This window comes from Megascapheus bottae, chromosome 9, assembly GCF_031878675.1.
Source record: "Megascapheus bottae isolate mThoBot1 chromosome 9, mThoBot2.hap1, whole genome shotgun sequence".
In the NCBI taxonomy this organism is placed as follows: domain Eukaryota; kingdom Metazoa; phylum Chordata; class Mammalia; order Rodentia; family Geomyidae; genus Megascapheus; species Megascapheus bottae.
Window position 1 is genome coordinate 54765726 of NC_143517.1, and position 27765 is coordinate 54793490.

The following is a 27765-nucleotide window of genomic DNA, read 5'->3' on the forward strand; positions in this document are numbered from 1 at the left end:
ATGGATGTACACTGTACAACATTACAATTTTTAGTATGAAAAATAATTGTTTTGGCATTCTTTAATTTACTTCATATTAAATATGAAGGAAAGACCCAAAATTCTTCAAAATGAAAGAAACATCAAGACAAATTTTCACATAAATCAGAAAAATTCAGCTCTGTTATTTTTCAAATCATACAATTGTTTATGGAAGTCATGCAATAATATTTCAATGCAGAATTTTATTTCAACTAATGAAAAAAAAAGATTTTTGGATTTCACACACTGTAGTTATTATGACCACATGTGGCCATGATGCCAGAGCATTCTTCCCTTGTGTGTTTCATCCCCAAAGTGGTACACATAAACTGGGCTTCTAGAAAACTTCTCTGCTTGTTGAATTCTTACTTTTGTTATCCTGAAAGGGTAATCGGAAACTGCTTGTGTCAAAGAGGAGAAAGCTAATGAGTTCCTTTTGTCCTATATGAAGAAAATGGACTGCAGGATGCTCTTGGTTACTGGAAAGACAAATTACATTATCCATTCAATTTCTGTCATTATTTTTCTAGGTAGATTTCCTTAGGTAAACTTTTCTCAAGCACAGAATTCCACAACCCATTAGATATTGTATTCAACAGCTTAGAACTTGACAGATAAATGGTGCATTTGATAATATGAAACTATGTTACTACCTCTTCTCTCTCTATCTCATTTTTGTGGCTTTTAGCAACTATAAACTGACTTGTATTACCTTCCACATATATATATTTGGGGGGGGCGGGGGAGTCAATGGGCTTGAACTCGGCCTGAATGCTGTTCCTGAGCTCTTCAGCTCAAGGCTACCACCTTACCCTTGAGCCAAGCCCCATTTCCTGTTTTCTAGAGGTTAACTGGAGATTAGAGTCTCAGGTCCTTTTGTGCCCAAGCTGGTTTTGAACCTTGAACCTCAGATCTCAGCCTCCTGAGTAGCTAGGATCACAGGCGTGAGTCACTGAGCCCATATACATACATACATACATACATACATACATACATACATACATACATACATACATATTAAACAACTGTTTTAAAAAAAGAGGAAATAGTCTTTAGCAGGCACCTCAACAAATGAAAAAGAAGAAGATTCTCATCCCAAATGTCATGAGGAAAAAGAGATTCCTTCTCCACCAAAAGCTAGTAGAATGGCCACAGACCAGAAAAGTTGACAGCATTGCAGGGTATAGATGAAGAAAACTCTTATTCAGTGCTGGTGTTAATGAAAAATGGTTATATCCTGTTTGGAAGATGGTATGGCAATTTCTTACAATAGTAGGCATGCCCTTATTATACAATTCAACAGTTACATTCTTTGATATACTCCGATAGGAGTTGAAAGCATGTTTACACTAGACCTATGGAGCAAACAGACTATTTACAATTGCTAAAATGTCAACATGGTGTAATGGAATGCATTGCATATAGAATCCTTTTATTGTCAAGGTTCAGAATTACAGTTTTACTTTGTGTGTGGGGGGGGGGTTGCCTGTGGGCACAGTCCTGGGGCTTGAACTCAAGGCCTGGGCACTGTCTTTGAGCTACTGTGTTCAAGGCTAGTGCTCCACCACTTGAGAGACAGCTCTACTTCCCATTATTAGCAGTCAATTGGAGTTTCATAGACTTTCCTACCTGGGCTGGCTTCAAACTACAATCTTCAGATATCAGCCTCCTGAGTAGCTATGATTATAGGCATGCACACAGGCAGTACCCTGTTTGCATGTACTATCCTCTTGTAAACAGCTTCACCAGATATTTACTCCAACAGAACCATCACACTGCTAGATGTGCTGGTGCTAAGCACAAATATTGGCTCAGGGACAGTGCTCAGGCCCCTTGATGAAAAAGAGGAGAAGGAGGAGGAGGAAGAGGAGGAGGAGGAGAAGGAGGATTGAACTTACTGTCCTATGACTATTGATTGCATGTTCTACACATATCCCTTCCAGTTTTCTTTTTTACTTACACAGAAATGGAGAAATAATAGCAGCAGAAACAGGCTCATGAATCCAGAAATAGAAGACTTTGAAGACAGAATTGATGCACTAGAAACCTGGTTAGTTGTTCACCATCCTTGTGGAATGGGAAAAGTCTTCCCATAGGTGACAAGCCACTTAATTTGGGACAATTCTATCTGGAAGAAATACTTTTCATCTTATTTAAGTCATTGTAGCTGAGGACCAATTTATTAGAGATCATTGCCTTGTGCTTTCACAAATAAACCATGCAAGTGGCTTCTATCTAGAATCTGGTGAATGACTGAAAAGATGAAAGAAAATTAGCATGAACATCTCCTTGTCTTGTCACAATAGTGGAATGATGTCATATTTCTGCAAAGATGAGCTACATACTCATTTGAAGGTATTTTGTGTCTGAATCTCAAAGTTTCTGGCTCATACATCTGAATTTGTCATCATACAAGAACACATCTAGCATGGGATGCAAGCAAATGGACTGGGATTCTGAGACTAATGTATAAAACAACAGTTTTTGAATTTACAATAAGAAATCATTGTCATATAACTGGAGAGTTCATGTAACCAATTTATTTTCTTCAAGTAGTCAAGATAACCAGGATGCCAAATTTTAATCAGAAGCTACTGCACAGTTTTATAAGACCTGGACATACTCAACTTCTATAAAATCAGCCCATTGAGTCCCTGTAGGCAAAAGTGCACAGGAGCCAAACCTTAATCAGAACATTGCTTCATAAACATGGAGTCAGATGTTGGAAGTTTAATGATTCATATGTCAAATTGTTTTTCTCTAAATAGAGGAGCTCTTGGCAATGGGTAAAAGATAGACTTTAGTATAGTTTTACTTAAGGTCACTCTCACAAGGGTAGGCCACCTGTGTTTCCAGGTTTTGAAGTAGCTTTATATCAAGAAAAAGTCATTAGAAACAAAGGCCAAGAGTTCACCTCCACTTCTGTGATGAGTTTGTTGTTAAGTCGCTTGTTTTTGTCCTCTTTTCCTATGATCCATCTTCTGATCCATTTGTTTATCTGTTATTATTTATCTGTTACTTCATTAATTTGGATTAATTTGTCGTGGTATTGCTTCCAGTCAGAAAGTTGGTTTATTGCTTAGTTCTCAACAGGGAAATCTTGTTTCAATCATTTCTTCATTTAAAGAAACCATTAGTAGAGTTCCCAGGTACTAACAATAGAAATTTTTTTCCAGAAGTTAATTTTTAAAGAGGAAGACTTACCACCAAAGATACTGTTCACTGAAATTTAATTCATCATCTTCTTGTGCAGTTTAACTTCTCTCTTTCTAGCTTTTTAAGACATTCATGACATGGGTATATGTCTTTTATTATTCTAAAGTAGTACACATTTCAGCTTGCTAATTCCTTAAGGGAATAGCTACTTATAATTCACACTTCAGTTCTTTCCACACGAAGGACAGTGTCTCCTAAGGATAAGTTCAGTAAGTGTTTTGATAATGGATGTGATAAAAAAATTAATGTGTATACTAGGGACAGTAAGTGTGCTATATTCTCTTTTTCCATATCTCATTACTAGGATATTCTGAGAGCAATATTTCTTAACATACTTCATTTAAACTGGACACCTTAACCTTCCTTAGAGAAAATAAGACGAATCACACTATTATACATGATAGAATATGCTAACATGATCATCATAATTATGACTCACACTGAGTACTTAGTGTATTTGTGTTGCTTTCATTATTTCTCCCAAGTGTTTTAAGGTGCTAACATAATTTTTATTCTTTAGAGATATAGAAATCAAGGAAATGACAGAATTCTGTCACTCACGTCTCTTGCCCTGCTTCTGATTGCCTAAGATTGGGATACAGCCAATCATATGCAAAGACCGATGTTCCTAACTAACTACTGTACACACTGCCTCCATTCACTGATTTTCATAAATAATTTGGTCTGATCTATTTACTCATAGGTGAGAAATAGCAAGATACCAAGAAGATAGCTTTTCCACAGGCATGGATTACTTTAGATGTGGATTTGTTTGAAAGTGGTGACAAGTATCAAGAGACATCTCACGAGAATATTTATATTTTTCTACCTTTGCCTTGCTGGCTATTCCTTATTCTCCTCTTTGTTTTCTCATTACAGTAGTCCCATGGCTCAAACTCCTGTCAAATGTCCTACTCAACACTTAGTCTTGCTTTGGCTAATTCTTCTCTCATTTTTGTATAGTTCTTTGTTTCACTTTTGTGTGTACTTATTCCTTGCTTTATATGTAACACACTTTACTATATAGACTCAGCACTATTTCTTTCCAGAGACCTCCATTCAGCGTCATGTAAGTGATTATTTAGAAAGAGTTGCAAATAATCACATTATTTTCAACTATTTACCATTCTTCATCAGTCATCATTTAGATTAATTGTGATTACATAAACTCTAAATAATCACCTCTATTATTTCCTGACAATACCTAAATTGTTTTACATATTTTTGTCACAGTTTTCAAAATAGCATGGATATCTACCCTACACATAGAAGGCTATGTAGTCATTACCTGATTTATGAAATGGTAACTCCTCTGTACAACACTTTAATAATAACAACAAATTATTTTTAAAAACAATAAAGGATAAATAAATATGAATAACACTGAGGTATTATATTCTAATGTTTTTTGTCAGTCATGGGGCTTGAACTCTAGGTCTGGGCCCAGGCTGTGTATGACAAACCTACAGCTAGCATCATACTTAATAGTCAAAAGCAAAAGTCATTTCCTCTAAAATTGGGACAAGAATGTTGGTTCTCTCTACTCCTCTTCAATCTAGTATTAGTATTCCTAGCCAGAGCAGTAAGGCAATAAGCAAATATAAAGGAGGAGATCTAAATAGGGAAAGATGAAGTGAAACTCTCCCTCTTTGCAGATGACATGATTCTGTATTTAAAGAACCCTTTAGACTCCTCCCAAGCTCCTTGAGCTGAGTCAAAACTTTGACAAGGTAGTGGGTCATAAAATTAACCCTCAAATACCACCTTCCTTCCTATATGCCAACAATGAGAGGAATGAAGCAGCAATCAGGAAAGCAACTCCTTTTTCCAATAGCTTAAAAAATACTTAGGAATTAACTTAAGGAAGGAAGTACTAGAACTTTGTGACAAAAAAATTTTAAAACCTGAAAAAAGAAATTAAAGCAAAACTAAGGAAGTGGAAAAACCACCAATGCTCCTGGGTTGAGAGGATTAACATCATGAAAATGACAATCCTGCCAAGGGATATCTACAAATTTAATGCAATATCCATCAATATCCTAATGTCATTCTTTAATGAAATAGAGGAAGCCATTCAAAAATTCATATGGGATAATAAAAGGCCCCCAATAGCAAAGCAATCCTTAGCAGAAAGTACAGCACTAGAGGAATACCAATATTAAATTTCAGACTCTATTACAGAACTATAATAATAAAAGCAGTTTGGTACTGGCACAAAAACAGGCCTGAGGACTAATGGAATGAACTGAAGACCCAGAATTTAACCCACAGACCTATGGCCTAAAAATAGGATGGAAGAAAGAAAGCCTCTTCAACAAATGGTGCCTGCAGAATTGGATATGGTCCTGTAGAAAACTAAACTTGAATCTTTATGTCATTCTGCACTAGGTGGGAATTAATTTCAAATGGATCAATGACCTTACGATAAAACATATGCTCTGAAAACTTTACAGGAAGGAATAGGGCTCCTCAGTATAGGTACACCTTCCTAATAAAGGTCAGAAATAAAAAATTAAAGAAAATTTGGATAAATGGGACTGCATTAAGCTACAGAGCTTCTGTATGGAAAAAGACATAGCTAGCAAGATAAATAAATAGAAAGCCCACAGAGCAATAGAAGATTTTCACCAGCCATAAAACAGACACGCGCCTCATATCTAAAATATACCTATAGCTCAAAAACTTGAATCTCCCCAAAACAAATCCTCAAAGAAACAACCATCCTATTAAAAGTTGGACTAAAGACTAAAAGAGAAACTTCCCTGAAGAGGGACTAAGAATGACCTATAGACACATGAAGAAATATTCGACATCTCTGCCCATAAAGGAAATGCAAATCAAAATAACTTTGAGATTCCACCTCACTTAGAATGGTCATCATCTGGGGACCAAGACATGAGAAAGGGTATCAATGTATGTGAATTAATGCACCTTCTGTCTGGCAAATATAATGTAACCCTTCTATTAATTACAATATAAAAAACATATGAAAAAAATGGTCATCATCAAGAAATCTAATAATAACAGATGATGGCAGGAATGTGGCCAGAAGGGAATGCTTCTAGACTGTAAACTTGGTCAACCACTCTGAAAAGCAGTATAGTGGTTCCTCAAAAGACTAAACATAGAGCTCCCCTATGACCCTGCAATCCCACTCCTTAGCATTTACCCAAATGTTCAGAAACAAGGCCCTACTAAAGCCACTAGCTCAACGATGTTCACAGCAGCATTATTTACCACAGGTAAGATATGGAACCCACTCAGATGCTCCTCAGTAGATCAAGAAGATGTGATATTTATACACAATGGAATTCTATGCTACCATCGGAAAGAATGATTTTGCCCCATTTGTAAGGAAATGGAAAGACTTGGAAAAAGTCATATTAAGTGAAATAAGCTAGACCCAAAGGAGCATAGGCTCCATGGTTTCCCTCATTTGTAAAAAATTAGTACACATCTAGGGTTTCCTAGCAGAGAATCACAATAGTTCAAAAACTATGTACATGTGGCCGGCCATACAGGATGAGGCTAAGTGAAATGAACTCCAGGATAAGAAAACCAGAGGTTTATCTTTATAATTGTTGTTCTCAATTTACTATGTGAAGTTATTTCTTTTCTTTTCCTTGTATGGTTTATTCATATTGTTATAGTATCTGACTTTGTTGCCTGGTATATCATATATACATTTATTTGTTTATTTGAAATAGGGAAGGGAAGGAGGAAAGCAAGATGATTGATTGGGAAGGGCTGCGTGGAGGGAAAGGGGGAGAAAATATGGGAAGAGGTATCAATGTTCAAGAAGTAATGTACTTACTACCCGATGAATGTAACTAACCTTTCTATTCACTACCCTGATAATAAAAAATTAAAAAACAAAAGAGAATTTACACTCTTCATTATTGTTTCTCAGAATAAACTACTAATAACCGAGGGTCTGCAGCATTTAAGTCGCTCAAAATATTTTGAGCGAGTCAGCTTTAGAGAATTTGTAACAAAGAAAGAATATTTTGTCTATTTCAAAATTCACATGGAAAGCATAAAAAAGATATAAAGCATTTTATAATAGCACTTAATATTTTTGTTAGAGAAAAAACATCCATAGGTACTTAGGAATATAAATCTATTACTAATAGCTTTGATTCTAAGGAATTTGTCATGCTGTACCATTAAATTTAATTGTAGCAAGAGCTACAATAGGAATAAACTGCTACTCAACTGGGCTTTCAAGCACTGACCCTTAGAAGAGCTGGAATAAGATAAAGAATTCCAAGCAGCAGGGGATATTATCAAATCTATTTTCTCAGCAGGAAATAGGCAAACAAATTTAGGAACTTCAGCAGGAAGCCTCTAGCAAAGATTCTCTGTCACTTGAGAAGTAGGAAAAGAGACAGTGAGTTAAGCCTTGGCTAAAGTCAATATCTCTAAGGGGCAGGGAGTGGGGGGGAATTGAGGGGAACCCTCTTGTCTCTGTTTCTTGGCTTTCATTTCATTTCATTTTCATTTTATTATACTATTAATTTATATGATCATATGCACACAGCTATTGAGCCTTTGCAAGTCTCTCTTAACAATACCCTTGTTTGGTCTCACTGTGAATGTCTAGAGAGCTGTATAATTTATCATGTCCCAGTGTAGTTTTTGTCTGTTTTCGTTTTATGTAACTTCTGTCTATTTACAAGTTTATCTCTTCAGGGGAGGGCAAAGTGGGGGCAGGGAAAGGGAGGGACAAAGGCTCAACAAATGCAGCAGTGATACTTACTAGACACTATGCTGAAAACGAACTGCACAACTTGTGGCTCGGGACAGGAGGGAAGAACTGAGAGAGCGAAGCGGGAACATGGTTCAAAAAGAAAATGTACAGGGCTGGGAGTGAGGTCTACAGGTAGAGTGCTTGCTTAGTGTGCACAAAGCGGTGGGTTCAATTGCCTGTACCATACATACAGAAAAAGCTAAAAGTGGTGCTGTGGCTGAAGTGATAGATTGCTAGCCTTGAGAAAGCCCAAGGGCAGTGGCCAGACCCTGAGTCCAAGCCCCAGAACTGGCAAAAGAAAGAAAGAAAGAAACAAAGAGAGAGAGAGAGAAAGAAAGAAATCGTTACTTGACTTACATAACTGTTACCCCTCTGCACACATCACTTTTACAATAACAACATAAAGACATATAATTCTAAAGATTAAAAAATAAAAAGGGCAGAAGGAATGGTCTCTTCTCCCGCCCCCCCCCAACCCCAGCTAAGCTCCAGATATATTTAGTATTATAACACGCTTTCATCTGATGGATGTCAACTGGTCCTGAGACCTTCTACTAGTAACTATAGACACGGCCTTGCAAACTCATGTCCCTTAGACAATGGTGCTTGGACATCTATGGTACCTGTATGCCTTCTGCTTTGTAGCAGATGATGAAAAAATAGCAGCAGTCATCTAATAATTCCCTTCCATTGGCCTTCATATACATTGTCTCCTGGAATCATCACAGTAATCCTAGATATAATTACGGCTACCGACATTTTGCAGATGAAGAGAAGACACAAGCACATTGACTGAAGGAGGATAGACTCAGGGGAGGAGTCCGTTGAACAGCTACTATACTGCTCAACAAAATGAATACCAGGAAGCTACAACATGTTTTGATGGCCGGGGAAGGGGATGAGGGATGAGTTTAAGGGCATAGAAGAACAAATGACTGGAAAGAGGAAAGACGGATAGCCAATATATTTAATGAATATATGTAAAAATTGTACCACATAACCTCATGGTATGAATGGAGTAGGAAGGGGTGCCTTTAATCAAGATGCATTGCCCTCATAAACTGACTTGTTGAACGGAAACCCCTTTGTATTTAAGGATAACTTTTCTTCATATATTTTTATTGTAATTAATAGAGGGTTACATTATATTCATCAGATAGAAGGTACATTACTTCACAAATATTGATACCCTTTCTCATGTCCTGTTTCCCATTTCCCTCCCCCGCTTTCCCCTCGCAACTTGATTTCCCACCTTCCCTCTCCTATTTCAAACAACCAATTAAGCATACATAAAATATATCAGATAACAAGGTGAAGTATTGTAACAATATGTCATAACCAAGGGATGGCAAAAGAGATGAACGATAACATAGTACATCAAGGACAACAATCACTCATTATATGGCTTTTGTTTCTATATCCTGGAGGTCCTTTCATTTAGCGTCATCCTACATGGCCTTATATATCTAGATTTTGTTCTATTGTAAATCTCTGCTAGGAGAGTCCAAGGTTTCTACTGATTATGACAAATGAGGGAGACTATTGGGCCTATGTTCCTTTGATTCTGGCTTACTTCACTTAAAAATTTTTTTTCTTTCTATTTCCTTACAAATGGGGCGATGTCATTCTTTCTGACAGCAGCATAGAATTTCATTGTGTATAAATACCACATCTTGTTGATCCAATCCTCTACTGAGGGGCATCTGGGTGGGTTCCATATCTTTGCTATGGTAAATAGTGCTGCAATGAACATCGTTGTGCTAGTGGATTTAGTATGTCCTTGTTTCTGGACGATTGGGTAAATGCCAAGTAGTGGAATTGCTGGGTCATAGAGGAGCTCCATGTTTAGCCTTTTGAGGAACTGCCATACTGCTTTCCATAGTGGTTGCACAAGTTTGCACTCTCACCAACAGTGTAGTAGTGATCCCTTCTGTCCACATCCCCTCCAGCATCTGTTGTTATTAGATTTCTTGATAAGGATAACTTTTTTAAATATAAGAAAAGCATAAAGAACCATGAAGTAGAAGGGACTTGTGGTCATAGATAAATGAGCAGCTAAATCCTTCAATAAAATTCAAAATCAAATTAGAATTTGTCAATTTCACTTCTTGTGTCTAACTCCTGGATCAATGTCCAGTTCTGTTTAGAACTAGTGATTGAGCAACTGATTGAATTACAAATAAATTAATTCTCAATATGATCTTTGTAGACTCAAATCATGAAGTACATTTGTGAAATTTCTATACTTTCATTGATCTTAGCACTGTAGTAGATATATATAATTGATAATCAAATGACTACCAAAAGATCTTTCATGAATTTTCCATATTATTTGGTTTATTCAGACAATTGATGAATTAAAAACATTTTATTTATCTTGTGAAGCCAAAAGCATGTTTTCTAACCTTCTCTCTAAGAAAGAATTTTAAGACAGATGAGGAATGGAGATAGCCAATTTGAATCTTCTTCCAGATGTGGAAGTTTTGACTCAGCCAATGCTGTTTGCCAGTTGGAATGTAGTTAGATTTGGGGAAGAAAAAAATTCCACCATGAAACTTGAATAAGTCATCACTTTAGCTTTCAAGGCAAAATTCTTGATAGAGATGGGATCGATCTCAAAGCTTCTGAGAAAACAGAATGCTCCTCTTTAAACAAGGATGCTAGGGGCCCAATTTCTGAGAGAAATTAATTCTGAGAGTTTGACCAATAAAACCTGGAAAAAGCTTCCTTCTGTGCAGGTCTCTGAGCTATAAGACAGCTACAATATACACAAAGTGTGTCTGTTGCTTATTGCTAACATGTTGGCTTTCCAAACAAGGACAGTTTAACTTAGAACTTACCTATATGACCTGAGATTTAGCTCTATCCTACTTCTGAGACCTAGACTACATACTCCTATTTGATAGCTATATGTGTTTTCTTATTTGTTCTTGGTTTTTCATTTGTTGCATTTACTTTGGTGTGGGTGTGTGTTCGTTTTTGTCTGTGTTACTTTTGTCACTGGGATGAAATGCCTAAGAACAGTAACTTAGAGAAGAGATGGATTTGGGGTCAAGGTTTCAGAAGTTTTACCCTGTGTGGCTGGCCACATTGTTTCTGAAGATGGGATACATAAATGCTGGAAGTACATACATAATATATACATATGCATATATACATACATATGCATGTACATATACATACATACATAAATTCTGGAAGGGTATGGAAGGCCAAAATATCACACCTCATGGTAGCTGGCATGAATAAAAAGGTAGAGAAATGGACACAGTATCAATCCATCCTTCAAAGGTCTGCCCTCTGTGAGCCACTTCCTTGAACTAGGGTCACCACCAGTCAGCCACTTTCTAAATTGTGAATCCAGGGACAAAGTCAGGGGCCTCATGATCTTGTCATCTCTTAATGACTGTGTCCATCAGCTGGGGACCGAGTCTCTAACATGCTAGGTTTTGGGGGTTTTTGTTGTTGTTGTTGTTGTTTCCTGGGACTTGAACTCTGGTCCTGGACACTGTTCTTAAGCTTATTTTGTTCAAGGATAGCACTCTACCACTTGAACCACACTTTTTTTTTAGTAGTTTGTTGGACATGAGTCTCATGGGCTTTCCTGCCTGGGCTGGCTTCAGTCTGTGATCTTCAGGCGTTATGAGCCACCATACTAGCTTTTTCGAGGCTAGTTCATTTCCATGCCATACAGCCCTACCTCTAAAACTGGAATCCAAATTTTCTGTGTTCAAACCAGTTGTTGGGAACTAAAGTTGTAGGCCCTAGTCTCTTCCCTAATGCATAAAGCCATTTTTCCCCACTCACCAATTTCTTCTAATATTTACCAGAAACTCAGATTCCTGACTGTCATTTCCTCTGGAGTCCTGACTTCTCCATAACTTTCTCTGCCCTTGTCTCATAATAAATCTTTCTGGTGAGTTTCTGTCATTATCATTTGCATTTGAGATCATGTTGAATGGACAAGACTTTCTCCTGGTACCTGTGGCCACTTCCTTTCTTCATCCTCTCTCCCAGAGGCATTCTGTTTGCCTCAATCCATTGCATCACTAAACCTTCAGCGGACTACTGACACACAGGATCCCACAAATCCCAACTGATGAATATGCAGACAGATATTCCCTTCTGGTCAGTGTGTGGGGTTGCATAATTCCACATGCCATAGAGAACTGCTGGTACATTCTCTTGCAGGAACAATTCTTCTTGGAAATAATCACAAGCAGAAGCATTAAATTTTGCAACACCCTGGGAAACCCACTTGAATTATCCTGTGAGAGTGAGGAAAATATCCAGTATCAGTCCTGGAATCAGCTTTTATTAAAACAATACAATTCTAGGCTGTTTTTTTTCATAGCAATTTCTTCTTGTAAGTTTTGAAAATAAATGTGTACCCTTATATTTTCTTTATACATTTCAGTAGATGGTGTCTAAATTTCGCTATTCAAATAAAGAAATTATCCTATTCAATTTGTGAAGATTTTGTAGCTCTAGAAGTGTTGACTTCTATAAGAGATAGGTTCTGATGTTAGAATGAGAACAAAGGCAAATTTATACCCTGAGTTTTTAAAATAATTTTACGATCTTTAAGTAGTGCACAAAAGTGTTTTCATTCACTAAAGCAATTTATGAATACAGTGCATCTTGATCACTGTTACCACTTTCAACATTCTCACTCAGGCCTCCTAACCCACCCTTTCCCTGCCTTATCTTAAATATAGCTTCTGTATTGTTTTTGACTTTTTGACAAAGCAGTTTGTGTATATCATGCAGTGTGATCTGTATCATCACTTCAGTATCTGCATTGCCTAAGTTTTGTCTTCATAGCAAGCCATGTATCTCTACATTGTTTTTTTAAATTTTTTTATTGTAATTAATAGAAGGGTTATATTATATTCATCAGATAGGAGGTGTATTACTTAACAATCATTGCTACCCCTTCTCATGTTTTGGTCCCCATTTCCCTCCCCCACCCCTTCCCCTCATCTTATTTTCCCCCCTTACCTATCCTATTTCAAATAAACAAATAAACATATAAAAAATATATCAGATAACAAGTCCACATTGTTTTGTACTATTTATTCCTGTCCCTAAAAGACCCTTTAAATGAAAATATTCACTATTAAAATGACAAGAAAATAAATAAATAAATGAATAAATATGTGTATATATAGGCACACTGCATTTTTCAAAGTGAATCTTCACATATTTCCTGCAAAGTCTCAAAATATGCCTGAAAATTGAATAGGCTCTTTATTTTTGATACAGACAAGCAGGCAGCTCAGAAGTCTTGACTAAATTGCCAGCACATTTATGCCCTAAGTCCTTTGTTATTTCACTAGCTTCTACTTACCAAATGTGTGCCTGAGACATCCTCATTCTTTCAGCTTTGTTTGCAAGTACAAAGCAAATCATACAGAACATGTGTGCTGTTGAAGGATGATGATATGAACTAAAGTTTCATCAAAGTTTCTCATCTGGCATGTGTCATATTTTGTCTTTCACTCCTCTGCAACAAACTTTATTGCCTTTGCAGAATATATAGGAAGGGCAGTTCCATTTCCCCCTTTAGTTGGTGAGAGAAAAGTAGCAGAATCATTAAACATCTTCCTTGAAAATGCAGCGCAAATATTTCATTTGATCATTTAGGCAACACTTTGGGCATCTCTTAAGTATTGGGTACAGTAGTAGGAATTGTGAACACAAAGTCAAGGAAAGATCGTGTTTGTCCGACACCACTCTTGGTTTAATGGTAAAAGGCCTGCCAATAAATACTCCTCTCTACCACTGAAAGCATAAGAAGATTTGCATCATCAAAAGTCACAAAAGGATCAGGCAGGGTAGCACATATGTTTGAACTAAGCTATTCAGGAAGTAGAAATTCAGATATTCACATATGAGGTCAGTGCAGGCCACACAGAATTAGTGACAGCCTCTCCTCTCAGCTAACAAGTATGTGTGACATGTGTCAATTGTACAAGACATATAGTAGGAGGCTCATGTTCCAAGAACCACCTTGAATGGTTACATGGGAATTCAATTGGGAGAAATAGAGAAGCCACATCATGAGACATCAAATTAGGAGTCTTTATTAGAAAGCGGGGAAACTGCAGGTGAACTCCTGAAAGACCCTCAGCTCAGAATTAAGCTTGCACAAGGTTTTTAAAGACAAAAACCACATGTTGGAATGGGGAACAGTCAGAGGGAGCAGTCTCTGGAGCAAAACTTTCCTGGGACAAAACAACAGGGCATCTGAATAGTCTCTGAAGCAGAGCTCTCCTATAGCTAAGTATTTGCCATTCAAAGATGGCTTATCTCATCTCTAGGCTTTCAGGAGAGGTGTGAAAAATCTCTATGATCCAACTAGGTGCCTGGATTGCTGTGAGGACAAGACACAGTATCCTTATTTCAGGACAAAAATCATAAGGCTGTTACTATGGCTCCATGAAAGTGAATGCCACACAAGTACAAGAGCATGAACTTAAACCTCAGTACTGTCAAGAAAAACGTCCTAAGAAAGTCTTTGAGCCAGGCTTCAGTGGATCGATCAAACCTGTAATCCCAGCTACTGAGGCTGAGATCTGATTATTACAGTTCAAAGCCACTCTGTGCAGAACAGTCCAGAAGACTCATCTGTAGTAAACTACCAGAGAATGTTAGAAGTAATGCTGTGGCTCAAGTGGTAGAGTGTTAGCCTTGAGTACAAAGAGACTCATGGGCAGTACGTAGGCCCCGAGTTCAAGCCCCAGGACTGGCAAAGAAAAGATAAAATAAAATGAAATGAAGGGCTGTTATCCTCGAGACAATATGTTAGAAATGAACTTTACATCTTGGGAGGGAGAGGGAGGAGAACTGGGAGGAAAAAAGAACATGGGAAGGAGTAACAATGTTCAAGAAGTACTCACTACCTTACAAATGTAACTATAACCCCTCTCTTCATAACCACGACAATAAAATAAAAAAAAAAATTTAAAGTGCTGTGAGAAAAAACACACACTTGTCAAATGAGAAATTTTGGTTGAACAAAGATAGTAGTAAGGATTAAAAAGTGAATTAGAGGGCCGGAAGTTTAGCCTAGTGGTAGAGTGCTTGCCTAGCATGCTCCAAGACACGGGTTCAATTCCTCAGTACCACATACATAGAAAAAGCAGGAAGTGGTGCTGAGGCTCAAGTGGTAGAACTTTAGCCTTGAGAAAGTCCAAGGACAGTGCTCAGGCCCTGAGTTCAAGCCCATGACAGGCAAAAAAAAGTGAATTAGAAAGAACAATCTAAACCTGGTATGATTCAGAGAACAAAGATTAGACATGAGTCTAAAGTTGGTTTAGGAACATGATAAGGAGAATCACACTGAGATTTTCCTATTTACTCCACTGTTGAAAATATAGATATAGGAAACCTTAGAAAGGAGGTTTCTGGAATTATTGAACAAGATGCTGGGATCTGCTGGCGATGATTCTGAATTCTGGTTTGTGAAAAAAATAAAAATAAAATGGATCCTAAAACGAGGTTTTTGATTTCAGCAGTTAATTTGAGATACAATCTCGGGAATTCAAATGAGAGAGTGGAGAAAAGAAAGAGAAAAAGGAAATCCATCAAGGAATGCCCAAAACGGGGAGTGGACCATTGTACCACCTCAGCCTTCAACTGACTTGGGCGATGCTCCTCCACGGGCTGAGGGATGTAGACATCCTGGGGTGTGCCCCCTCAGATGGGCAGAAGTGACTGACTTGACTGTACTATGCTACTTTCCATCCACGCAGAGCAAATCCTGAGCATCCCTCCCTAGAACTTCTGGAAAATTTAAACAAACGTACTCACCAGAGAAAGCCATGAACAAGTAACTTGGGCTGTTTACGTGATAGGATAGGCTATGGTGTTTCTTTCTACAAAATGTAAAACAGCCTAGGCGGATGGGAAGGCAGTAGAGGAGACCCTCGGGAAGGTGCTGTGAATTTTTAAGTCCCTAGGATTCTCCTCCCTGTCATCTCCTTCACTGGTAAATCTGAAACATCCACAAATCACATCACCCTTGATGGAGTCCTGCTGCCTGCTGGGAATAATTGGCCTTTAAAAGCTGGGGCATCCTAATTGAGGCCAACAGCCTTCCTCTGAATGCCTACGGGCTTAGGAGAGCAAACAGTATGGTTGTTATTTGTTCTCTCTGGAACACACAACAGCAAGAAACAAGATTTATCTTCCAAGGCTTCCATCTCTTTCGTTGCACCAGATTGCAAATGACATCCTTGTGTGGGATCCATTAAAATCTTTTACGTCCTGATATCAGCCAGAGGCCTGCTCAGTGTACACTCTGGCAGGTCTCATTATGGGGAATAATGGACAACATATTTCCTTAATGTCTGTTATCTTTCTACACTCACCCCCAGCCAAGGTGTCTCCTGAGTATTTTCTAGGTCCTTTCTTGGTTCAGTCATGTGGATGGGAGGTAGGACTGTGGAGTGCCATTTGTTCTGGAATCTCAGCGCATGCCGGACATTTGCCCAGTGTTCTGTAACTTCCTCTGAACATAATTAAATCACCAGCCTCCTGCCATAGATACCATTAGAAAAAAAGGAAGAATCTGATCAAATCTATGTGGACAAAAGCTAAACAACTGGTTTAATTCAGTCTCCATTTATACATTTCTGCTTTTTTCTTAAAAAAAGCACGTTATAATGATTAACTTCCTAAAAATTTCTCTATAATCTTCCCTTCTTTTCCTTCTCCTCCTCTTCCTCATTCTCTTCCTCTTTCTCTTCCTCTGTCTCTCTGTTAGATAATAGTTCTTATATGATTCATAAAAACCTTACATGGTACAAGCCTTAGAATGCTTGCCTTTCTTTTCCTCTTTTTCCCTCATAGTTCTTATTTACTTCTTGCTTTCTTTCCTTTCCTTTCCTTAGAGGTCAAAATGTAGACTTACTTCTTTCTTTCTTTCTTTTCCTTTCCTTAGAGGTCAAAATGTAGACTTGTTCTTTGCCAGAATGTGACATGAATGGACTCTTGTTTGATTCCCCAAAAGAGTCCATATTTCTGTCTGAAATTTCAAAAGCACACTTTTATTGTTAACAAACTCTCCTGAACTCCACGAGTTTCCCACTATGTACCACTTATATCACTCTCAGCTTTATCTAGCCCATTTGTAATCTTGTCTACTTCCTTCTGAAAATTGTCTTCAAAGACTTGTGAACCATATCAGCAGATAGTCTGTTTCTCAAATGTTACTGCATGTTTCTAAGAAAAAATTCCTCAGAAAATCATCTTCAAGGAGAAAGTATCTATTTTGTCTCTCAGTTTTAGACATTTCAGAGCCTGTGTTAAGGTAACTAATACATTATGGTATAAGGGTATAACAAAGCAGTTAAGAAGGATTGACAGATAAAGAGACAGAGATAATACAGGGAAACAATATATTCTTTAAAGGCAGAACCTCAGTAAGCAACTTTCTCCAATTAAGTCTCCCCTCTTAATTTCTGTACCACTACCCTAGGACTAAACACAGAACACAAGAATCTTGATGAAAAACCCCAAGTCTTCGGAAGATTTGGTTCTCAGCATGTTGTATTTTTCTTTCCTCCTACAAACATATTTCTGTCTGTCTATTTCCAGTGGTATGTGGCTATCAAATGACAGTAGTGTTGTAGCTGGATTTTATTCATCTTATAAAACTCTGAAGAACTTCAACAATAGAAAAAAGCTGAAAGCAGAGAGGGAGAGATTGCTTAGAGAAGAGAATGAACACAGACAAAAACACCACAAAAAAACCAAACAAAACAAAATAAAGGAAGAACTTCCTTCAAATGTAATACACTAAGAGACTCTCTGAGTAATTGTTGATTGATAAATAAATCCCCAGAATGGGCTTTGCTTTTGGAAATGACTTTCCCTGGATTCCCATGGATTCCCAGGATATCTTGGCAGCATTGTAATTGATTGCATTGTAATTAAAGTCAATCAAAGTATCAAGGGGATTTGGGGAACTTTGCCTTCTTGGCATGAGATCTGTGGCAAGACAGAAAAGACATTTGGGTTGACAGATAAACCATATACCTAAAAGTATTGCTCAATAACTCAGGAGTTTTGGCATCGGAAACAAAGGTACTTCAATCCATGGCTGAAGGATATTCCTAAAAGGTGGATCTGAGTAGCCAAACAATTATGAAAAACTAAGTGATGGATAAGTCATATAGACCATTAAATATTCAAGCAGGAAAATGAAAAATTGAAATCATTTGCTGAAAATGTGTTTTGTTTTGAAAGATCTGGTCTGTCTCCACATACATAAAAATATACATTTGGCTTAACAATAAATAGTTGGTTTAGTTATCTTTTGCTACCCAACAAACTACCAGACACATCAAGGATTAAAAGAATACACATTTACTGCTCCATAGATTTCACAGCAGAGTTGTGCTCTCATCTAGAGAACCAACTGGGGAAGGTCTCATATCCGAGCTATTGGCTACATTGGTTTCCTTGTTTTATAGCTGATGATGACACTAGTTTCTCACTGATTCTCAGCTAAAGGCTGTCCTCAATCCAAGGAGCTTGTTCAGTGTTTCCTGACATATATGTTTCCTGTATTGACTTTTAATTTGCCAAGCTAACAAGGAGATTTTCTGGAGTCCATAGACTAGTAAGGAGGTGAGTCTCATACAATGTATCATAACTATAGAAGTGACAGTTCATGGGCTGGGAGTTTGGCCTAGTGGTAGAGTGCTTGCCTAGCATGCACGAAGACCCAGGTTTGATTCCTTGGTACCACATACATAGAAAAAACCCGGAAGTGGTGCTGAGCCTCAAGTAGTAGAGCTCTAGCTTTGAGAAATCCTAAGAACAGAGCTCAGTCCCTGAGCCCAAGCCCAGGCCTGGCAAAAAAAAAGTGATAGTTCATCCCCTTTGCTGTATTGTATTAATTATAAGCAAATCACAGCTCTTGCCCATCCTCAAAAAGAGAAGATTGAATATGACCTTCCAAATGCACTCTATGTCACTAAGTATGTAATATCACTTCTTGTTTTAGTATTTTAAAGTTATTGCTCTTTAACAAAGTAGTTTGTAAATACAATGCACCTTAATGTCACCCAACTCAACAATCTCATCTATCCCTCCTCTACTCACCCCTTCCTTCGCTCTTCTTCACTGCACTCTCTGTCTCTTCTCCTTTCATTCATCTATCCCTTTCTCCTGGACTTCACACCACTCCTTTCAAGTTTCTGTTTCCCCGGTGTTTATTTTGTTGAATTTTGCCTTTGCATGTCTAAGAAATTACTCTATTTGACTTCCTTCAGTTAGTACATTTGTGTCCACTCTTGCATACCACCCAATATATTTATTTGTATGTAGATAAACTAATTCTAGCTTCTACCTATTAAAAAACCATGTATCATTTGTTTCTTTGGGCCTGACCTACTTCATTTGACATACTTTTTACATACAAATGCTATTTGGAACATGAATTTATTGTACTTAATATAACAACTAGTCACAGTGATTTTCTATTTGATTGAATGTTTGAAGTCCACCTGCTATTGTAGAAAATATTAAATTTCAATAATATTATAGTTATAATATATACATTAAAGTTGCTCCCATGTAATAGATTTGTCTTTTAATTTTGTTATGGTATGTGTTTGGCAATTAAACATTTTTAAACCAACTTTTCATGAAGGTACTTATTGTTCTGAAAGGATTCTGTAGTTGTCTTCTTGGGTTAACATTGACAATTAAATTGCTCATGTGACAAAATGGAATGAGAAAATTCATTCTTTGTAACATAGATAGCATAATTAGAATAACCACATCAAATGCAGTTGAAATAAAGATATAAAATACAGTGCCTCACAAACAGGCCATGTAATAAGTTTGGCAACCCTGAGTATTATTTTCTTTCTTTGAAGCATCGAAACCTACAAGCCTATGAAAATTGAAAAAGACAATCACATCCATTCACAGGTCTCGAATTCAGAAACTACAAGTTTAATATCATCTGAAAGGTTTCTGTCACTTTCCTCTACTACTGAATATGGTGACGTCTTCAGAAATTCTTAGAGTCCATGAATAAATACTTGGGAAGGCCAAGTGTGTGCATATGACTATTAGGAGTGTTTATGGATGTGAGTTCCACACATTGCTGATGGGCATGGGACATACTTTAGGGGAAAAATATTACATTTCTTCAGTACAATAGAAGTAGCACCACTTTGTTTTGTTTTGTTTTGCTTTTACTTGAAAAAAAATTTCAAGAAGGAACGGTTTTTTTGGTTTATGCTTTTGGATCACGGTTGTCTGGCTCCACAGCTTTCATGCCTGTGGCAGGGTAGAATCAGCATAGCATCAGACAATGTTAGGGGGAAACCCTCTCACTTTAATGCAGACAGAAAGAGACAATGAGAGAGTAAGGACCATGGCAAGCCTCATGCTTCCAACCCCAGTGACCTTCTGCAAAATAAGACCTACCTTCCAACCATCCATTCAGCTAGGAACTCATCAATGGCCTGACCTACTGATAACATTCCATCAGCGAGGCTAACACCTTGATGATCCAAGTACTGCATCTTCAATGGGCACGTCCTATCCAAATCCTTCACAATCATTCTCAGAAATACTATTGATTTTCCACTCTATCTGGAACACATAACATCATCCTTGGTACCTAATTAAGGTTCAATAAATATTCATTGATTACTAACTGAATCAACAAGTAGTTTAAGTGATATACCTTAGAAAAAAATTTTCCCTTAAAGCAATGAAACTGAATCTTCAAGGCCCTTCACTTCTTGTAAACTTCTGGGACTTGAAGAGCATTGGAGGGAGGGCAAGAGAAAGCCAGAACGCAATCAGGAAATATTTTGTTGTAGTTATTTCTGGTAAGTTTCCCAAAATAGGCCTTTAAAAGAAGGCCCTGAATTTCCAATACCAATTCCTAGTTTTCTTTTTTTTTTCTAATTCTAGATATCTAATCACTTTCAGGATGGAATTTTTGTCCGTAATTTTACATTTTTTGAAGAAGTTCTCCCAAATACATAATAAGCTAATCCACAACAAATTTTACATATTTTCTAGGAAATAGGTCACATATTTCATACTCTAACAATTTGAAAATCTGAACTGGAGTACATCAACTAATTGTGTGCTTATAAAAATGGTGATTTCCTGTATCCTAGGCAGTCTTTTTTCCTCCTCCTGTTTATTTTTTTTGTTTGTTTTATAGTCTGATTTAAAACAGTCAGATTCAAGTTGGTTAATTTTAGTTATGTACCAACCTGACATGATTAAGGAAAACAACCTTTAAAGGGATTGTGTCTGTGGTTTGACTCATTTAGAAATTTTATTTTCTTATAACTTAAGTGCAATAAAATGTGTTTTTTTATGTCAGTAAAAAAATGGTGATTTCTCTTACCTATATAATTTACTTGTATAAAGTATGTGGTTTATGCTTCCAGGATGTGGATTAAATGTTCACTACTACTCACAAAGTACAATACATAACTTGATAGTACTTAAGGCTTTTTCATGGCTCAATGCAGTACAACAGTAAGGCAAGAACTAGGGAAACAGACTTTCAGTTGGAAAATGCTGAAGAGAACTTGATGCTAATTTTACTCTGAATTCTTAGGCCCGGATTTCAGACAGAATCCCGAAGAGGTTTCATGTGATTATTTCACAAGTTTCAGGAGATTTAGAGAAGCTTAAATACAGCTGTAAGAGATCCAGAGAAACTCTAAGCCTTGACCTACACTGTAATTATTATGGAAGGTTATTTTTGTTGTTGTTGTTCATCAGGATTGCTCCCACACATGTGAGAGAATACTTATAAACCTCATCTCTTACACCCCATTAATTTTGTTTCCATTTACACTCTTTTGGTATGAACGTATCTGTAGTCAGAGACACATAAAATAGATAAACTTGTATAGTTTTACATGTAATCATGGAGTTCTTCACAAACTGTTAGTATACCTGTGTTTCCATACTAAACAATATGTAAGATTTCAGTCCAACTCCTTTGTTATGATTGTAGGAGAGACGTTTCTACAAAATATAGTTCTCAAAGTCATTCCAAATTTCCTCAGAATACATTCTTCTGGCTTTTCCCTTCCTTTGCTGATGTGGTGTGTATAAGTGATCATACAGGATTTCTGTCTAAATACTTCTAGAACATGAAATCTACATAAAAAGATGAAAACTTACTTTTTTTAGTACAGGATAGACTTGCAGAAGCATAAGGAGCCATTTTCTGGGAGAAAATACTTCCGTCTATGTGTGTGGGAAGACCGGAAGGAAGTTTAAAGCTCTTCTTGGCAGTCATCAAACATGCCAGATAAGTTCTCTTCCTTTGGCTACATCTACAGCTAATGTCCACCCACACAACCATTTTCTTTCCAGTATGTGCCTTGGTAATCCTTCACAGTTTTAATCGACTGTGACTCACAGCTCACTGGCTCCATATCTGTTTTAGCTCAACTTCCTGTGTCCAGGAAATGTTATGACTGATAGATATTTCCCCTCTTAATAATTACTGAGAAATTTTGGTAGACTAGAGGAAAATAATAAGCTATAATGAGACAACAAATGTTAATAGGAGATTAGCTTAAAAATCATTTTATGATGAAATCATAAGGATTAAACATTTTTGAAAAAGTTCCAGTGGCTCACATCTATAATCCTAGCTACACAGATGGCAGAGATCAGAAACACTGGAGATCAAATCCAACCCTGGAAAAATTAGCCAAATCTCATCTCAAAAAAGAAAAAATCTTAGTGGTGATGGAGTCATGCCTTTGGTCTAAGCCAAGTAGTGTGGCTATAAGTACAGGAATCATACTCCAAGCCAGTCTTGGACAAAAGTAGTATACCCTTGCCTAAAAACGAACCTAAAACAAACAAGGGTTGGAGGTATGGCATAAGTGCAAGTGCAGAACCCTAAGTCAAAAACCCAGGATCACAAAAAAATAAAGGAAAAGAAAATGAGGAAGAAGAGTTTCAAGGCATAATGGGTAAAGCTAATTCATGAATTTTGAATTGGATATACCATTGATATATCTGAATAAGTATACTACAAAGTCGTTCAGAGCTGAAGTTGGGAAACTATGATCTGTGCTCCAACTGCAGCATAACCCTGCTTTAATCAATCACATTTCCTTGGAACATAGCCTCTCAATCATTTATGCTCCCTGTATGTCTGTTTGAGGTCTACCAGGGCAATATTGAGCAGTTTTAACCCATACATGTAGCCTATGCATCCTCAAAACTTTTATACCCTGGCTCTTTAACCTGACTGACATTAGCAAGCCTTAGATTTCCTCTATCAATGTAAACAAAAAATAACAGTAACAAAGATAGATGTTGTGATTTGCCAGCTTCCCCAAAATATATGTTTTAAATCAGAGGATTGCTATGGAAATTGGGTTGGTAATTTTCTAGCTATGAAATGCTAGAAAAGCTATATTATTAACCTAAATTCCTCTATTTCTAAAGCTCCCACTGTTTTCACTTCTGACATTAAGATGAAATTTGATAAAAATTTGAGAATAAGTGTGAGCTTCAAAGATAAAGCATCTGCTTAAATTTTGGAGATATATATATATATATTTATATATATGACTTGAACTCCCCTTTATGCTTGCTTTTTGCCTTATTGCACTGGCTAGGAATTCTAATACTATGTTAAAGAGGAGTGGAGAGAGTGGGCATCCTTGTCTCATTCCTGATTTTAGAGGGAATGGCTTTAGCTTTTGCCATTATGTATAATACTAGCTGTGGGTTTGTCATACACAACCTTTATTATATTGAGGAATGTTCCATGGATTCCTAGTTTCACCAGAGCTTTTAGCATAAAGGGGTGTTGGATCTTGTCAAATGCCTTTTCTGCATCTATTGAGACAATCATGTGATTTTTGTCCTTACTCCTGTTGATTTGTTAAATTATATTAATTGATTTACGTATGTTGAACCAGCTTTGCCTCCCTATGATGAATCCTGTTTGATCATAGTGTATAAATTTTTTGATGAGTTGTTGTAGACGGTTGGCCAGTATTTTGTTGAGAAGTTTTGCATCAATATTCATCAAAGAAATGGGTTTATAGTTCTCTTTCTTTGATAAAAGTAATATTAAGTGAAGTAAGCCAGACTCAAAGGAACATAGGCTCAATTGTTTCCCTCATTAGTCTCAATCAGTAGAAACTCTGGGTTCTTCTAGCAGAGATTTGCAATACAGCAAAAACTAGATACATAAGGCCATACAGTATGAAGCTAATTGAAAAAACCTCTAGGATATAGTAACAAAAGCCATATAATGAGTGATTGTTGTCCTTAATGTACTATGTTATTTCTCATCTCTTTTGCTGTCCCTTGGTTATCTCATATTGTTACAGTATTTCACTTTGTTATCTGATATATTGGATATATGTGTATTTGGTTATTTGAAATTGGATAGGGAAGGGGGGAAAACAAGATGAGGGGTGAGGGTGGGGGAGAGGGAAATGGAGACTAAGACATGAGAAAGGGTATCAATGTTTGTGAAGTAATGCACCTTCTATCTGGCGAATATAATGTAACCCTTCTATTAATTACAATAAAAATATATAAAAAAAGAATGTTGAAAGGGGTGAGATTGGCCATGATGTACTAAATTCATAAAATGATTTATTGAATGACAACTCATCTTTACAACTACTTAAAGATAACTTTAAAAGAAATTTTAAAGATACTCTGAAAAAATGCTGAGTTTGTATTGTTTGTAACATGAGCCAAACACCAGTGGCTCATGCCTATAATCCTAGCTACTCAGGAGATTGAAATTTGAGGGTCATCATTCAAAGCTAGCCTGGGAAGTAAAGACCATGAGACTCTTATATACACACACACATATATATATATGTGTATATTTATATACATATATATATGTATATATATATGTATATGTGGTGTGTGTGTGTATCTCAAGGATTTTGATGTCATGTCATGACTGAAAATGTTTCATTTGTCATTATATATTCTCATTTTATGCATTCATTAATATATTAATTCATTCAAAAATATCAGTGGAAAGTTGTCCTATAAGATGCTACATGACTAGACTCTTGTCTGTGCATATAGGACACACATTAAAAGAAGAGTTTATAGACTTCAATCACATTTTATCTTTTCTTTTTATTACATCTCTGGGCCCTTCTGAATTGTACTTGCTTATTCATTTCCCTAGAATTATTATTAAAATGTTTACAATTAAGAACCTCATTTAGATTTTGCATAGAGATTGAATGTAATTATCCCTACCACAGGTAAATCTCTTAGATTTTCTTCTTTCTAAAAGAAATCCATAACTCACCCCAACCTGTCACTTTTTCTCAGAAGCCAACCACCAAATTCATCATGAAGAAAGGAGAGCATAATGCAGGAGGAATGGAAGCAAAGCCCTGCGGCAGGATGGGGGGTCTGCAGCTCACTGGTGCTAGGTAACTGGCAGCCTCTATTGTTGAGTATGTGGAAGACAAACAGAACTATCTTAAATTCAGTGAATGTTGAACACATTTAAAATAGAGCATGAAGACTCAACTAAGGACTGACAAATCGACAATCTTTGGATCTTATACCTGAAAATAACCATGCCAAGGAGGGGATAGGGAGCAATTGAGATGGAAAGACATAGAAAATGTTATAAAGTAGAAGAAATTTGTGGAGTTTGATTGGTTTTATGAAAAATTATTTATTTTTATAGAGGCTGGGAGTTTGGCCTAGTGGTAGAGTACTTGCCTAGCATGCACAAAGACCTGGGTTCGATTCCTCGGTACCACATACATAGAAAAAAGCTGGAGGTGGTGCTGAGGCTCAAGTGGTAGAGCTCTAGCCTTGAGAAAAACCAAGGCCAGTGCTCAGGCCCTGAGCTCAAGTCCAGGACTGGCAAAATACAAAAAAATTATTTATTTTTAAAATTATTATTTTCTTTTTTGTAAAGTTGCATTTTCCATCCCCCCAGCTCCCTTCCACCCCACCAAGCTGTAAAGTTCATTTCCAACACAGTGTCTTGTGAATATCGCTATTGCATTAGTTCACCCTTTGTGCTTTCTCTCACCATTTTCTTGTTCTCCTTCCCATCCCCAAACCAGATAAATATATATACAAGACACAGAGTTTGATTCTTTTTGTTGAGAAATGTCAAGTTGTTTCTACTATATATTTTTTTATTTTGTGAGTTAATGCAGTGGTCACACATGTGAATGCACACACACATAAATCATATTTCACTGGTAAAGTTCTCAATCCATAATAGGAAGCTGAATCACTTTAAAAATAAAAAATCATTATTAAAATGTTATGTGTGTATGGGTATATATACAAAGGTCACTTGCTCTACTGTGATACTTTTCTAAGCCATAATTTAAGTGTGGCAGATAATGAACATGCTGCACGAATTTTATGCTCTCTCATGATAGTACTGTGAGTTTCCAGTCATTATTTATGTTTATAGATTAGGCATGTAGCTCGCATAATATTAACTAAACTCTCCACTAACATGTAGCTTATTAGTACTGGATTCAGAGCATATCTTCCCAACAGGTATCACCAAGATTTTGATCATCATAGAAGGCAAAATTAATTTTGATCACTTCATGTCCTGTGGGGTGAAATGGTAGCCAGAATTGTTCCTGAATAGTATGCTTTACATGTACTTTAACCACTGAAAGTAGTAACATTCGGCTAGATGGAAACAGTCGAGAGCCTGAATCACTACCTAAGCTACTCTTGAAGCATGGACTTTAACCTTACATGCATGGAGTGCAACTCACTTATCTCACTAGGATGACTACACCGAGAAAGGATTCTCAGGAGAAACACCAACTACAAAGGAATGAGCAGAGTCGTGTCTAGATCATCCAGCAGCTGATAGGAGTTTTTAATGTGTGCTGACTGGTTGGTTCGTTGATCTTGTCTCTCCAATCCTTTATCTCCTCCATTTTGCTGACGTGTTATTTGGAAATAGGGATAGATCAAAGACCAACACATAGGAAAGGTTCCAATAATAAAATAAGCAATACCCCACCAATAACTCTGAATCCATCCACCTATCCTTGTCAACTTCCTTTTTCTTTTTCTTTTTCTTTCTTTTTTTTTGTGGGTCATGGGTCTTGAACTCAGCCTGAGCATTGTCCCTGAGCTCTTCAACTCAAGGCTACCACCCTACCCTTGAGCCACAGATCCATTTCCCATTTTCTAGTGACTAATTAGAGATAAGAGTCTCATGTTCTTTAGTACCCGGGCTGGCTTTGAACCGGGATCCTCAGATCTCAGCCTCTTGAGTAGCTAGGATTACAGGCGTGAGCCACTGCGCCCACCTTGTCCACCTCGTTATGTCCCTGCAAGAAGTAACAGAAATCCTAAATTTGTCTTGCTCAATTTGCCAGCTACTTACCTATTTCTGTTTAATAAAGAAATTTGGGAACAATCATATATGCTTCTTTTACTCAAGACTATGTTTGAGATATATCCTTGTGGATAGGAAAAATTATTTCCTGCAATTACTGTTCCAGGTCATGAACACTTCACAGTTTATTTTACCCATTTGGCTGAACTAAGAATTTAAGGGTATATTGGCACTGTGTGTGAGAAGGTCAGGCTGCCAGTCTCCTGGCCCAGAGCAGAGGTTTCAAGCTTACCTCAGATACACACCCAAAAAAGCAGTTGCTTATGTTATGGCATTAGCATGATCAAGGTTACTGGAAATTATTTTCCTTTCTCCAAGGTGTTTATACCAATTTACACTTGTATTGTGGTACATAATA